The sequence below is a fragment of the Heteronotia binoei genome, chromosome 21, assembly GCF_032191835.1.
Source record: "Heteronotia binoei isolate CCM8104 ecotype False Entrance Well chromosome 21, APGP_CSIRO_Hbin_v1, whole genome shotgun sequence".
Lineage (NCBI taxonomy): Eukaryota > Metazoa > Chordata > Lepidosauria > Squamata > Gekkonidae > Heteronotia > Heteronotia binoei.
The window spans coordinates 106,904,459-106,921,589 of record NC_083243.1 but is presented as its reverse complement, the minus strand read 5'-3'; positions in this window follow the sequence as shown (position 1 = coordinate 106,921,589).

Here is a 17,131-nt window from a genome sequence, read left to right as displayed (position 1 = left end):
TAGGCATGTGCATACAAGGGTGCGACATAGTGGTTTTGGACATGGCCATAATTTATGCGTATAGCTATATAGATTCCAGTGTGTTTTCCTTAATTTTTTTTCCCTCTGTGTTTGGATTTAGCACCTAATGTAGCGAAGTAGCAAGTGCAGGCTTATGCTGCTCGGGCTCTGCTAAGTACTCCGTGACCAATTGGAAGCCAGAAAGTTTGGGTGGGGGTTATATACTCCTTGGGGTTTGGAGCGTATTTTGTGGTGGGTCTCACTGTAGGGTGTAACATGTCTGTTCTTATTTACTATTTGATGCCTGGCTGTCAACCCCCGGCCGGGTCCCCCCAGACCAAGGTGCAGGATGCCATTTAAGGTTTTGACATTCAATGTCCGTGGCCTTCGTGACCCCCAAAAAAGAGCCATGATCCTTGGTACACGCGAGATACGAGTTGCTGATATTGTCATGCTGCAAGAGACCCACATCCTCGAAGACGAAGCCGGTCGGTTGGTAAAGTATCGTGGTGACCAGGTGTTTTTGGCGGGCTTTGAACGAAATGCTCATGGCGTATCCATAATTATTCGGGCCAAGTTGAGGTGGGCAAAGATCTCAGAGTTCCCCGACTCCCAAGTTCGCTACATTGTGCTGTTAGGAGAAGCCCAGGGGGTGAGGACGGCCCTGATTAATATTTATGGCTTGAATAATGACAATCCTCATATTTTTAATAAAGTGGCTGCTATACTTGAGAACCTGGACTATGACAATATTATTTTAGGCGGTGATTTCAATACCACTCTGGATGGCAAGATGGATCGCATGGGTGTGACTGAACGATCCTTGAGATCACGGTCGGCAGTATTGGCCCTGATGAAGGAATTTGGGATGGTGGATGTATGGAGGGAGCAACATAAAGACTTGAAAGCCTACACCTTCTGCTTTCACATCCACCAGACCCTCGCAAGATTAGATTACTTATTGGTGTCTAAATCCATACTCCGATGTGTGCGTTCATCGGCAATCTGTCCCTCCACTCTTTCTGACCATCACATGGTGCTCATGGAAGTGGACAACTTGCTACACATAGATAAGTCCCCATCGTGGTATTTTAATAACTCTTTAGTAAATGACGAGGCTTTTTGTGTACAAATGGAAACAGAAATTCAACACTTTTTCGCCACTAATGAGGGTTCTGTTCAACATTATTTGACTGTATGGGAGGCTTTTAAAACAACAATAAGGGGAATAATCATCGCCTATTCTGCTGCAAAACAAAAGGAAAAACGCTGCACTGAGGCGAATCTTGAGTCTAGACTCAGGGCCCTATGGGATGCACAGTTCCAAAGCCCTTCAGAGGCGCAATTTAGGCAGATTCAACAAATAAATTTTCAACTCAACATGCTCAGGTCAAACAAGTTTGAACTTGCTTATGCACGTGTCAAACAACAGCAATGGGAATCCGGAGAGAGACAAGGTAGGGTTTTGGCATCCAAGCTTAAAGCCCTGCAAGAGCAGAGATGGATCGCTCAAATTGTGGATCAATATGATAAGCGTCTCGTCTCTTCTGCCAGGATTGCTGAATGCTTCCATCAATTCTACCAGACCTTATATCAAGGACATACTCCGGTGGACCCTTCAGTTCAGGAATCTTTTTTGTGTTCCCTGGGTCTTCCGCAGTTGTGTGAGGAAGCAAAAGAACTATTGGGGGCTCCGCTGAGACTTGAGGAAGTGAAGGAGGCGATCCACGGACTAAAAACTATTTCTTCGCCGGGCCCTGATGGGTTTTCTCCGATGTGGTATATCCGGTTTGCAGATAAACTTGCTCCTAAGTTGTTGGCTACATACCAAGCGATTTTTGATCAGGGTATGCCATCATGCTATTTTAATGAAGCCTGGATTACTTTAATTCCTAAGCCTTGGAAAGACCCACATCTCTGTGCCAGTTATTGCCCTATATCACTTTTAAATATTGACAACAAGATCTTGACAGCAATATTGGCTAAGCGTCTTCAAAGGGTCATCACCTCGGTGGTTGACCCTTCCCAAACTGGTTTTATCCAAGGACGTTCTGGTGCAGATAATATTTGGCTCATCACGGATTTGGCCGCGATCCACACTCAGAAAGATGATGTCGCCCTCCTTATTTCCTTAGACGCAGAGAAGGCCTTCAATCGGGTTGACAGATCTTTCTTGCAGATGGTATTGAAATATATGGGTTTCCCAAAAGATTTCCTTCATTGGACGTGCCTCATCTACAAGTCTGCTACGTCAAGGGTGCGGGTGAATGGTCATCTTTCGGCATCAATTAATCTGCGGTGCGGCACCAGACAGGGGTGCCCGCTATCCACTCTTCTCTTTGATCTTTGTTTGGAGCCATTTGCTAGGGCGGTTCGATTAAATGACAATATCCACGGCATGTGTCACCAATCACAGACATTTAAGATTTTGTTAGATGCTGACGACGCCATGCTCACCATTACGCAGCCGGAAATATCAATATCAGCGATTATTCAACTGGCAAATTATTTCGGCAGGTTGTCCGGTTATAAAATTAATTGGCAAAAATCAGAAATTTTACAGATCGGGGGCGAAGTGGCACTGACGGGAGAGATTGGGCATTTCTCAGTTCAGGAGGCTTTTATTATGTATTTGGGCATTCTTATTCCTAAACAGCCTGAGATGCTAATATTGTTAAATTTAAATAAAGTAATAGGGAAAATAGAGCCGGAGCTAGAGCGATGGTCCGCTATCCACTTGTCGCTTTGGGGTAAAATAAATGCTCTGAAGATGATCATCTATCCCCGTTTTTTTTTACGTGTTGCGTGGTATCCATCAATATATACCGCAGAAGTGGTTTCGAAAAATCAACTCAATATTAGCGAATTTCCTGTGGGAGGGGAAACCCCCTCGGCTGTCGTGGGCACGTTTACAGTTACCATTTGACCGAGGTGGATTTGGCTTGCCAAACTTATGCCTATACCATCGGGCATATTTGCTGGCTGGCATTCAGCGATGGGCTCCACTTAATCATCTTGTCAAGTCTCCCTGGATGAACTTGGAAACTGCTGTTCTTACTCCTTTGTCGACATGGAACGTGCTTGGGTCAACATACTATCAGGGAGAGTCGGTTCTTCCATTGATTCAGGCGACAAGACAAACATGGCAATATTTGGGTGATATTTACGGATTTGACAATTACATCCATAGTCGGATGACCCTATGGGGCAACCCTGAAGTGAAGATAGGGGGATGGCCGGTGATTTGGAAGCCGTGGGCGCAGAGGGGTCTCTTAACTCTCAATCAGCTTAAAGATAGCAAAGAGGACACATTTCTCTCTTTTGAGGATCTACAAAGTGTCTTTGGGTTACCAGCTAACCAATGGCTGCAATTCCAGCAACTGAAGCATTCATTGTCTACTTCTTTCGGCATAGACGCCTTGGCAGTACCGGATGCTCCGCCTCTCCTGCAGACCCTAGAACATGCAATTGAACAAAATAAGCCAGTCCGTGTTTTATATTTATGTCTGAAAAAAGACGCGCAATACTCTATGGAAGACTTGCGATGTCAATGGAGTGAGGAAAATAACTGCCCTATTTATCCTTTTCAATGGGCAGCTATCTGTAGTGGTCTCCGCCATTGTTCGAAAGATCTTCGTTTGATTTTAATTCAACAAAAGCTTTTCTTCAGGATTTATTGGACTCCTCTTCGCCTTTATAAGAACAATTTGGCTGAATCCTTGGCTTGTTGGCGGTGTCTACTTTCAGAGGCGGGTCTGGCTCACATGCTGTGGAAATGCCCGATGTTAAAAAATTTCTGGGATGGGATTGCTCGATGGATGCAAAAGGTACTTAACATTGACCAGTCTATTTCTGCCATGCAGATATTACTGAATTATTTCCCGATGACCTGGTCACTGACTCATTGGCAGCGAAGATGGGCGGCACGTGCGATAATGATTGCGAAGCGGCTTATCCTGCTGCAGTGGCGTGAAGGCTTCACCGGCACGATTACTACTTGGCTCGAGGGAATGTATGCTTTGGCTGTGCAAGAAAGGATAGCATATCGCCGGCAATGTCAACAACAACAATTTGAAGAGATTTGGTCCGCTTTTTTAGAAGCATCTAATGCTCAAAGCTCTGCATTTTGAAGTCTGGGACTTGTTTGCCCGGGGGCTCTTGGGCTGCGGAATTGGCATGCCGGCATCTAATTAACTCGATTAAGTTCAGGCAGTTCAGATTAGGAGAATATATGGTGGCAGTGCATAAGGTGTAGGATGAGTGCCTCTGTTCGTTCGACGGAATGAATGTCTGTGATATGCTTTATGAAAAACTTAATAAAGTATAAATAGCAAAAAAAAGATAATTGGGAACTTGACAACACTGCCTCAAGGCAGACCAAATGAGAGGGAATTAGAAATAGGCTGTGAGGCTTTTGCGAAATTTTTTGCAGATAAAATCGCGTCGCTCCACCAGGATTTTCTTGCCACATTGGATACAGTACAAGAACTTGAGGCTCCGTGCCTGTCTTCTGATTTAGTTCTGGATTGCTTCAACACACTTAGCCTGGAGGAAGTTGACAGAATTTTCTCTTCTGTACACCCAACAACTTACGACCTGGACCCATGCCCCTCTTGGCTGATTACATTTTGCCAGAGGGAGCTTAGATATCCTGTACGGGATATCATAAATAGATCCCTCTTGGAGGGGCGATTTCCAACATCCTTGAAAGAGGTTATGGTCTGCCCTCTCTTAAAAAAGATTACAGCAGATCCGGCCGAATTGGCGAATTATTGACCGGTCTTGAATTTACCATTTTTAGGTAAAGTTATTGAGAGGGCAGTAGCGTTACAGTTGCAGAGTTTTCTGGATGACACTTCCATCTTAGATTCCCACCAGTCCGGCTTTCGTCCAGGTTATGGGACGGAGAAAGTGCTGGTCGCTTTAGTGGATGACCTCCAGCGGCATCTGGATCGAGTGCTGATGCTGTTAGATCTGTCGGCTGTGTTCGACACGGTCGACCGTCAGTTACTGACCCGCCGGCTCACCGACGCAGGGATAGGGGGTTGGCCTTGCAGTGGCTTTCCTCCTTCCTTGATGAACGGGGACAAAGGGTGGCAATTGGGAGAGAACGGTCCCAGGGGCGCTCAGTAGTGTGCGGGGTCCCTCAGAGAGCAGTTCTCTCTCCGATGTTATTTAACATCTACATGCGCCCCCTTGCCCAGATTGTCCGAAGGTTTGGGCTTGGGTGCCATCAATATGCAGATGACACCCAGCTCTATCTACTAATGGATGGTTGGCCTGACTGTGTCCCAAAAAATCTGGACTTAGCATTGCAGGCTGTGGCAGGATGGCTCAGGCTGAGCAGGTTAAAGTTGAATCCAACGAAGACAGAGGTCCTTTGCTTGGACCGCAGTGCCCTGGGAAGGGAAATCCCTCTTCCAGTTTTTGACGGTGTGCCGCTGAAAGCGGCCCACAGGGTCAAGAGCTTGGGGGTTCTTCTGGAGCCTACACTGTCAATGGAGGCATAGATAGCGGCCACTGCCAAGTCTGTGTTTTTTCATCTTCGGGCAAAGCAGCTGGCCCCCTTTCTTGAGCGCCGAGTGCTGAGGTCAGCTGGAAAGAACCAGTTGAATATCCCTGGGCCAAAGGAGGCCAGATTGAAGACTACCTGGGAATGGGCCTTCTCTGTTGCAGCTCCTCTACTGTGGAACCAACTCCCGGAGGAAGTGCAGGCCCTGCGATGCTTGGACCAGTTCCGCAGGGCCTGCAAGACCATTCTATTTAAATTGGCCTTCACTTAATCCTGACATAAGATAGATACGCTGAAGATGTTATTAGCCACTGAATTTCATAGGATCTGTGTTATAGCACCTTAATGTTAATTTAATTTAATATAAGCTGTTTTAAATGATGGTTTTATCTAAATGTATCATTATGTATTATGGTTTTATTGTATACTGTATTTATGTGTTGTAAGCCGCCCTGAGCCTGCTATGCGGGGAAGGCGGGATATAAATAAAAAGTTATTATTATTATTATTATTATTAGTGCCGAGTTCTACAGCTGGGGAACACACATGCTGGGTAGGGGATACACTTCTGGGTAGCAGTGTGTGTGAACATGATCTTGGGGTATGGGTGGACCTTAAGTTAAATATGAGCAGCCAGTATAATGCAGCAAGAAAAAAGGCAAATGCTATCTTGGGGTGTATCAATAGAGACATAACATCCAGATTGCTAGATGTCATACTTCTGCTGTGCATTGCATTGGTCAGGCCACATCTGGAGTATTGTATGCAGTTCTGGAGGCCTCACTTCAAGAAGGATGTGGAGAGAATGGAGTGGGTGCAGAGGAGAGTGATGAGGATGATCAGAGGCCTGGAGACCAAGCCCTATGAGGAAAGGCTGATGGGGTTGGAAATGTTCAGTCTGGAGAAGAGGAGGTTGAGGGGGGACATAAATAGAGGATTAATTTTAATAATAATTAATACATAATCTTGGTTTAATTTGTATTGAGGTAAACTGGAAGTGAAGATTCTATAAGCGTGAATGTTACCTTTTTTTTTCTTTTTAATTATTTAGACACTGGTGGAGGTCAAGAAAAAGAGGGTTGGGGGAGGAGGAAATTTTGTAATGTATTGATTAATATTTTGGAATTCATTGAAAGATGAATATCTTTCAATATGTTGCAGAAATAATAAAATTGGTTTAACATAAAACAGTGGAATCAGCTACCTAGGGAGGTGATGAGCTCCACTTCACTGGTAGTCTTTAAGCAGCAGCTGGACAAGCACTTGTCAGGGATGCTCTAGACCAATCCTGCATTAAGCAGGGAGTTGGACTAGATGGCCTGTATGGTCCCTTCCAACTCTGCGATTCTATGATTCCATGACTCCAGCTGTGGGTGCGGTGGAAAACAAGCCATCTCCCAGCTGATACTCTGTCAACTGTGAATTGTCTTCTGACCAACTGCAAAGCTGTTTGACCGCTGTTCAAGTTGTTCAATGCCATCTGAAAAATAGCCCTGATCAGCTCTGTCTGATCATGAGTGTCAGACAAGATAAGCTCATCTCTGAAACAGGTTCAGTTTGAATTTTGCAGCTTCCCTACTCCCAGCCCATCAATATCACACATGAGTTGATCAAATTACCTCATTAGCATCCAAGAATGTTTTACTGTTAATGGCATTAGGCCAGAAGGTATTCCACAAAGATCTTCACACCTCTGCAACCCAATCATTACAACTAATCAGGAACAAGGAGTCATCAAGATCCCCCATTCACTTCAAGTTGATTTCCATCAATAAACCTTCCACCACCGACATGAGATGACAGAATGCCTTTTTCAGGATAATCAGAGTATGACCTTATTTGCACATTCTACTTTCCATCTGCAAACTTTACATCACTTCTGTTTTTGTTGTTGTTGTTTGTTTTTAACATTCAGTTCCATCTGATCCCTGGCAGGCTGGTGCTATAGTCCACAGCTTTCTCCTAACCTCAACTAGGGACTCCCTCTCTCTATTCAAACCTTATGCTCCCATATATTCTCCACATTTTTGTGCCCCAACCAGGACACACCTATATTTGATTGCAGCTGGTTTGTTTCCTTGGACTAGTCATGTGAGAGTAACACCTTATTCAGGATTAAACTAACTACAATTGGACTCACAAAACTTGAGAAGTGAGTCTTTTATTGGATTACCAAATCAATGAAATGCCTAGACATATTGTTTTTGTTTGTTTGTTTTTGCTGCATAGGGAAATTGTCATTTTTTTTTACTTTTCTACTGCCTGTTTTGGTTAGGATAATAAAGTTACCCTCTGTCTGAGCATCTGTATCACCTTCTTCCATCCTTCCCAAAAAACAATTGAAGCTTGCCTAGAACTGTCTACACACAAACTGAAAAGTTCCCATAGAAACCAGTGTTTAAGTCCTACTTGTGTCAGAGTTGCTCGTATGTGCATAACTAGACACAAATGTCCTCTTGTTAACATGGTGACAGCATGGTTCTAAAGAGAGCTGCATCTTATAAGACTGTTGACTTCAATGGACTTCAAAGGCTATGATTGTTTAAGACTGCATTTTGAGCATGATTGCTGTTTTATTGAGAAAATATTTGTCTGTACTCAGGGGCAGTAAGGAGAAGAAATGTGCTTTATTTATTTAGGATTTTTCTATGTTGCCTCTTCAGAATCCAGTTGAAGTGGCTTACAAATAAAATAACTTCACAACATGAAAAATAAGTCATTAAAATAAGCCCCTGGACATAAACAGCATAAAAACTACCCATAAAAAAGAAGCAGACCATTAATAACTGGTAAGATAAAATCCTTAATTAAAAGCCCCTGGTGCCTTAATAAAAGTAAAGCAGACTTCAGGCAAGCCTCCAGGAGGAAGGTGTTCCAGAAAGAAAAACCACTGCCTCTAGTCACCGTTAGCTTCGCCTCCAAAATCAGGGGACATAGATAGAAGATCTTGAGAGGCAGATCTTAAGTGGTGGACTGCATAGATGAAATGGTCCTTATACTATTTAGTGCCTTAAAGGTAAGAACCAGCACTTTGAATTATTCCCAGGAACAGATGGATAATAGATAGATGCCTTGAGGTGAAAAGGTTATAATTTTCTGGAAGTAATTTCAGACCACAGAAATTGTATCGCACTCTTGCTGACTAGCAGCCACTATTGGAGAAACTTTTTGCAAGAGGTGAGGAACAGACACACCATGCCTGGCAGTGACAGGAGGAGATGGCAGAGGCAGGCAGAGAATGGGGGTAGAGATGCCACTGCCACAAAGAGCTCCTCCATCTCTTCCTCTTCCACACACCCATGACTTACCTCCCTCCCTATCTCAGACCTGCTGACCTTGAAAGCACATGAGAAGAGACTCATCAAAGATCACCCCCAAAGATAACTTCCTTAGTACTCAGCTGCTGCTGAGTCACAACAGATGTAGCTTTTTTTTTTTTTAAAGGACCATGGGCGGCGGGGGGGGGGATCAACCAGACAGAGAAACAGCCTCACCTCACTGTGCCTATATGTATCAGTAAGAAAAATATTGTATAATGCTGTAAATAAATACATTTAATGACTATTAAACATTTTTGTGCATCTCAATAAATATAAAATCGCAGTCCACAAGAAAAGTTAATTTCTAAATTATATGCATATCTACTTCAAATGAAGACACAAGATGAAGTTGTAAAGGATTGCATGGTTCAATGGGCAAAAAACTTTGGACACAATATTGGAATAGAAGACTGGGACAGACTGTGGAAATTTAACATCAAACTAACTAGGTCAGTAACCATTAAAGAAAATATATATAAGATGTTTTACAGATGGTATCTGACACCACAGAAATTGTGTAAGATTTATACTAATATGTCCAACAAGTGTTGGAAATGTACCAAACAGATCAGTTCCTTTTTTCATATGTGGTGGACATGTGAAATTGTGAAAGACTACTGGAAAATGGTTCATGGAATGCTACAGAAGATCACGAAGACACAGATTTATTTTAAACCAAAACTATTTTTATTGAACATATTCCCTGAGGACTATTCTAAAGAGATGAGACACTTGTGGGTGCACTTTAACACAGCAGCTAGGATCCTTTTGGCGCAAAGGTGGAAGTCTCAGGAAATTCCCACTTAAATGGATTTAGTGGGAAAAGTTTTGAAAACAGCAGAGTTGGACTTCTTATTTTAGTTGTTGACTAGAAGAAGAAGCAAGAAAATATTGGATTAAATTCTATGCCTGGTTAGATAACCAAGACTCTTAAGATTCTCTGATGTGAACTTATTTTTCCTTCCCCCCCCCCCCCCCCGTATTTTATATTACAAAACCTGTCCCTATTGGAACTGTTAAATTATTGGATAATTTTAACAAAAGGAGTATACTACAAAATGTAAAATGGATTTGGTGTAGCTGAGACAAAAATAGTAGGGGACAATTTATGCTAAGAAGTTATTGTAGAATTATGATTTTTGAAAGTATTCTTATGTAAAATAATACCTAAATGTATTGTGTTTTCTATTCCCCAATCCCTTATCCCTGTCTTTTTTCTGAAACTTATAAAACTTTTTGAAAATTCAATAAATATCAACTCACAATCCCATCTTGTCAAGACAATATGCAACACAAAAGCATTAAAGCTCCATATTTAAACTGTTTACACTTCAGTCACACAAGCAATAAATCATGAACCCACATTAATAATAATAATAATAATAGTGTACCACCCAACTGATAATTGGTCAGTATATAGTCAATCTCAGACAAAAGTCCTTTATCAAGGATCTGCTTCATAACAATATTGGTCAATGAACTTGCCACTGTGCTGGCTGTGCTGATTCTTGAATACCTTTTCTGCTCCAATTCCAGACGTATGGCATTTCCTCAATATGAAGAAATTGCATAGAGTTCAAAGCATGTGATTTTCTACAAAAAAAATAGTCCTACAAAAATATGATTTAAAACTCATCATTTATAGCTCATATGATACTCAGTCAGGCAAATGTCTAGTACTTACCACCATGGGGTCTATAATTCTTACACATGCATTTACATCATAGAATGCTGCTACTAGGACTTTTCCCATCTACATCAAAGAAAATCGCATTCAACTTAATGATTGCACTAATGGAATATAAACCTTCAACCCCAAATTAGCTGCAGGTGTAACTCTTAAGCAATTGTGCATTCATTTAAAGTGACCATACCTTATATTGACTCCATATTATCGATGGATATGCTAATTAAAGTTGAGATTAAAATGACTGCATACTTATTTCCTCAAATATATAATACCGTACCATTCAAATACAATTCAAAACAAATGACAATATAAAAAGGTGACAATACCACACACTTATACAGTATAATTTCCATTGAGAGACTGCACCATATTCTACTCTCTAAATGTATTATATACTGGCTGATATAGTCTTCATTCAAAAATAACAAGAAAAATCTGAATCCTGATTGAATCCTTTGAGCTCCAACATTTTGAATCTATGAACATATTTAGCTTCTATCTGTAACAGAACTCTGCATGTGTCAGCCCTCTTAAAGTGATGCAGTTGGTATTTAAATATTATGTTAAACTTCAAGTCATCCACCTTGTCTCTAAAGTGCTTAGTCAGAGGAACTTCAATAATGTTGCGACGTATGCATGAGGAAGAATCTTCTCTAATAAAATATCCCTCAGATTTCTTAATATTTTGAAAGCTACCATAGGTTACTCTCTGCAGTCAGGAATGCCTGACAATAGACTTCCGGGGGAGGAAAATGTCGAGCTGAGCTGTCTCTCATAACAGGAGCAGGCTGGAACTTCTGTTTGGGGTAGTGGAACGCAAATTAATGCCTACTGCCTACTTTTCTCAGTTAGATAATAGTCCAAGACATGCACAGAAAACTTTGAAGAGATTTACCTTGGCTTAAAGGGAGCCCTGAAGGGGGTCTTCTTTGAGGCTTTGAGGGGTCTCAGGAGAAGTTGCATAGTCATCGTCTTCAGAAGTGCCCAGAGTCATTTATTTGACATAAGCTCGTCAGGATCCTAACCTGCTTGGACATTGCTAAGCATCTAAAGCTTTGAAAGACCAGTGGAAACTTGGATAATTGGAAGAAAAGGTACAGAAGATTTTTTTTCATTCCGGAGCTATCTATAGCTTAAAGGGACAAAAATAAAAGGTGGGAAAAGGAAATATAGAGAGCTTGGAAGAAGCAGATGGAAGGGGTGAAATTTGGACTTTATAAATACAAGGGACAGTGTTAAAAACTGCTAAAAAGTGAAAAGGAATTTATTGTTTTGTCTACTTGCGATTTGGAAGTAAAAGCAACATCGTCATACTGGAGCAGTCCTGCAGCACATCTGAGCAAGACAGGAAGTACGTCAAGTATCGTGAGATCTCCTTGTGAGTTGGTGGCAACAACAACAGGAAGTAGTAGAAAGAAAACCTACTCTAGCAATATATACCATTGAGAAACATTGGTAGCCATTGCTGGGAGGCTAAATTAAAAAAAATTGTTTTTAAAAGAATTCAGGACATTAAAAATTGTTGGAATCAACTGAAAAGAGGGTAAGAAGATAAGTACTATTGGTCATATTTTCTGTGGGCTCCTAGGAAATTTTTAAAAGGAAAGAGAAATTTTAAGAAGTAGTAAAAAGTTGCGGCCGCCATTTTGGAAATTGTAAAGACTTTGGGGGCTCAGATGACAGTGAAATTGGGCTTGCCATAAAGGGCAAGTCCTAATCTTTTGAACCTGATAGTCAGATTGAAAATTGGTGAGGTCAAAAATTTCATCATTTTTGAAGGTTTTAAAATTTTAAAAATTCATATCTTGGCCTAGGAAGCTCAGAGGAAGATGAAATAAAGCTTATTATAAAAAGCAAGCCCAAATCTTTTGAACCTGACAGTTAAATTTGAAATATGTGAAATTAAAATTTTTAGTATTTTTGTTTTTGTTTTTTTCTCTCTAAATGTCTGAAGCCAAGCAGACCCGACAAAGGGCTCTTTCATTAGAGAAAATGCAGGAACAATTGGATGCCATGGAAGACAGAATAATGAAAGGAGTTAGAAAGATGATAGATGAATCAAGAGAAGAAATTATTGCAGAGATGAAAAAAGACATGGAAGATATCAAAAAGGAGACTGGGGAAACAGCAAAGAAAGTGCAGGAGGTAGAAGGAAAAATGAAAGTATATGATACCACCTTGTTGAAAATTCAAGAAAAAGTGACAATTCATGACTGTAAATTGATGGAAACTCAGATACGTCTGAGAGGAGTACCTGAAGTGGAGGATGGTGATTTGAAGGGATATATAATAAAAATAATTGCAGAATTCCTAGAAGAAGACCCTGTTGAGACTAAAAATATGTATGACTATATGTACAGAGTGAATTCACTTTTTGTCAAGAAAAACAACCTACCAAGAGATGTTGTTATAAGATATATGACAAAGGAAATGGTGGGAAGGATCATGAATAAAAATTTTGAGAAGACATTGATAGTGGGAGGCAGTAAAGTGAGAATCATGAAGGAATTGCCAAGGCAAGTGATAAATGATAGGAGAACATATAAAAAGCTGACAGAAAAATTGAGAGACAATGGCACGAGGTTTAGATGGATAATACCTGAAGGCTTGAGCTTTGAACTCCAGGGGAAAAGAGTCACAATTACAAATGCACAGGAGTTGCATAGATTTTTTTGAAGAAAATAGAGTTTGCACCATGATGGATTACAAATTATTGTCTTGGAATGTTAATGGACTAAATTCACCACAAAAAAGAAGGGCAACATTTTATTGGATTAAGAAACAAAACTAATATAATTTGCTTGCAAGAAGTACATATTAAACAAAAGGATTATAAATTTTTATGGAATAAACAATTGGGAGTAGAGTTTTTCTCACTAGCTGAACAGAAGAAAAGGGGAGTGGTTTTATATATTAAACAAGAATTGAAGCCAAAATTAGTATTTAAAGACAAGGATGGAAGATTTGTAGTAGTGGAGATAATATTAAATGGGAAAAAAATGTTGTTATTGGGATTGTATGCGCCTAATGGTGCAAAGGATGCCTTTTTAAAAGACATTATACAACAATTTGATGAGTTGACTTATGATCAAGTATTGCTAATGGGAGACTTTAATGGAACAGTTAAGAATTCATTGGACAGATCTGGAGGGGGGGAAAAATGATGGGAAAGAAGAAAAATTGCCAAAATCTTTCTTTGAATTGGTTAAACAAGAAAATTTAGAAGATATATGGAGGAAATTTAATCCTGAAGTGCGGGACTATACTTTTTTTTCAGCAAGACATAAAACTTTCTCTAGAATTGACATGCTGTGGGGAACTAAAGACTTAAGTCTTATAACAAGGAAGATAGAGATTTTACCTAAAATTGAGGGCGACCATAACCCAATAATGTGGATTACAAAATTGTCCAAGAAATTGAGAAGATGGAGATTGAATGAAGATTTGCTACAGAATAAAGAAACAGTGACATTTCTAGAAAAGGAAACTAAAACTTTTTTCCAAGTGAATGATAAAGAAGATATTGATTTTCAGATGGTCTGGGATGCTTATAAAGCAGTAATGAGAGGAGTGTTGATTACTTTGAATAATAAAGACAAAAGAAGAAAAGAAAAACAGTTAGTGGACATTCAAAATGAAATAAAGAAAAAGAAAGGGGAGCTGAGAAAAAGACCAGGGAAAAAGAAAATCTTAAGGGAAATTACAATATTACAAACTCAATTGAGACATTTGTTGAATAAAGAAGTGGAATGGAATTTGAAAAGACTTTAGCAGAAATTCTTTGAGGGAGCAAATAAGCTGGGAAAATATTTGGCTTGGCAACTGAAGAAAAAGAGAGAAAACAGAATTATTAACAGAATTGTGGTAGATGGAAGACAAGTGGTTACTCAAGAAGGAATAAAGAGAATTTTTTAAGTACTATGCCAAACTGTTTAAAGGTGTCAAAATAAAGAAAGAGAAGATGGATGAATATTTACAAAAGTTAAAAATAGAACCTCTAACTGAAAATATGATAAAAGTTTTGAATGATCCAATAGAAGAGATAGAAATTGAAACAGCAATCAATGCAATGGAAAATGGAAAAGCTCCTGGACCAGATGGATATACAGCTAAATATTTTAAAACTCTTAAGGATGAATTAATACCAAAACTGCAGAAGCTGATGAATATAATAAGAATAAAAGGGAATGTACCAAATACATGGAAAGAAGCTGTTATTTCCTTGATACCTAAAGAAGATAGAGATGCCACGAATGTAAAGAACTACAGACCAATTTCGTTATTAAATAATGACTATAAAATATTTACATGAATCTTGGCAGAACGGCTTAAACAACGTTTGATAAATTTTGTAAAGGAAGATCAAGCAGGGTTCCTTCCCAAAAGACAAATAGGAGACAATATTAGGACTCTTGTAAATATTGTAGAATATTATGAAAGACATCCAGAAAAAGAAGTAGCATTATTTTTTGCAGATGCAGAGAAAGCATTTGACAATTTTAGCTGGGACGTTATGTTTGCTGTAATGGAAAAGATGGAGTTGGGAGAAAGCTTTATAAGAATGACAAAAGCAATATACTCTGAACAAAGGGCAAGGTTGTGTGTTAATGCAGACCTCACAGAAGAAATGAAAATTAGTAAAGGTACTAGACAAAGTTGTCCACTTTCACCATTGTTGTTTATAATGACTCTTGAAATTTTATTGATGCAGATTCAAGAAGAAAAAGATATAGAAGGTTTACAAATAAAAGGATGTACTTACAAATATAGAACATTTGCTGATGATATAATGTTTATAAATGAAAACCCCATACAAGTTACACCTTTGTTGTTAATGAAAATACAAGAATATGGGGAGTTGGCGGGACTTTCTATAAATAGAGAAAAATCAAAAATTTTGTGTAAGAATATGCAGTTGAATAGACAACAAGAATTACAAAGATTAACGGGCTATGAAGTTACCTCTAAGGTAAAGTACCTAGGGGTGGAGATAACAATGAAAAACATTGATCTGTTTAAAAATAATTATGAGAAGTTATGGCATAAAATGGATGAAGATATGCTAAAATGGAACAAGCTTAATTTGTCATTGCTGGGTAGAATAGCTGCAATAAAAATGAATATTCTACCAAGGACAATGTATTTGTTTCAAACTATTCCTATTATGAAAGATGCCAAACAATTTGATAAATGGCGTAGGAAAATTTCAGAATTTGTGTGGGCCAGGAAGAAGCCAAGGATTAAAATGAAAATTCTTAGAGATGCAAAAGAGAGAGGCGGATTTCAACTACCAGATTTAAAATTATATCATGAAGCAGTTTGTTTAGTATGGATGAAAGAATGGATAACGCTGTTAAACAAAAAACTTTTAGTGTTGGAAGGCCACGGAAATAAATTTGGCAGGCATGCATATTTGTATTATGGAAAAAAGAGGATGGATGGTCTTTTCTCTCACCATTATATAAGGAGCAATTTATTAAATACATGGATAAAATATAAGAAATATGGAGATGAGAGAAGACCTTTATGGATTGTGCCAGCTGAAGTGATAAAGATAACAAATAAGGCAGGCGAAGAAAAGTGGCTGTCATATAATCAATTATTAAAAATACAAAGTGGGAAAATAGAACTGAAGACTGCTGAAGAATTGAATCATAAATATGATTGGTTTCAAATACAACAAATAAAAAGCTTGGTGGAGAATGACATCAAAACTGAAGGAATAAGGAAAGAACAAACAGAAATGGAAAAATTTCTGCTTGGAGACAATGAGAAACTAATTTCAAAAGTATATAAATTACTTTTACAAGGGTCTACAGAAAATGAAGTAGTGAAATCTCAAATGATAAAACGGCAATCAATGTAAATAAAGAAATAAAGATGGAATCTTGGGAATATTTGTGGAAGAACTCTATGAAACTCGCAACATAAAGTATTAAAGAAAACTGTTTTAAGATGATGTATAGATGGCATATGACACCTAAAAAATTAGCAAAGATGAATAACAAGATGCCAGACAGGTGTTGGAAATGTAAAAAGCATGAAGGTTCTTTCTACCATATGTGGTGGACTTGTGAAAGAGCTAAAACGTTTTGGCAGATGATCCAGCAAGAGATGTCTAATATATTGGGATATGAGTTTAACAAAGTTGCAGAGACTTTTCTGTTGGGATTACAAATGGAAAAATTTCCAAAAGAAGATAGAACTTTAATCTGGTACTTGCTCTCAGCTGCTAGGACATTGTATGCGCAGTTGTGAAAGCAAGAAAAAATACCAGAGAAATGGGACTGGATTATAAAAGTTATGTCATGAAGTGAAATGGACAAATTAACAAGAATATTAAGAGATTATGATTTAGAACTTTTTAAGTTGGAGTGGAAGAAGTTCAGAACATACGTAGAAGAAGAGTGGAAAATAAAGGGACACTGGACAATCTTTGATAATTATTAAGTTTTTAAAATAAGAGTATAACTTTTGGTTCTTTAATAGTTAAGGGTACCTTTAATATTTGTTTTTCCTTAAGTAAATAACACTGGCAGGGGTCAAGTAACGGGGGGAGGGGTGGGGGAAAAGTAAGATATGGGGTAGATAAATTTTTCTTTTTTAAGT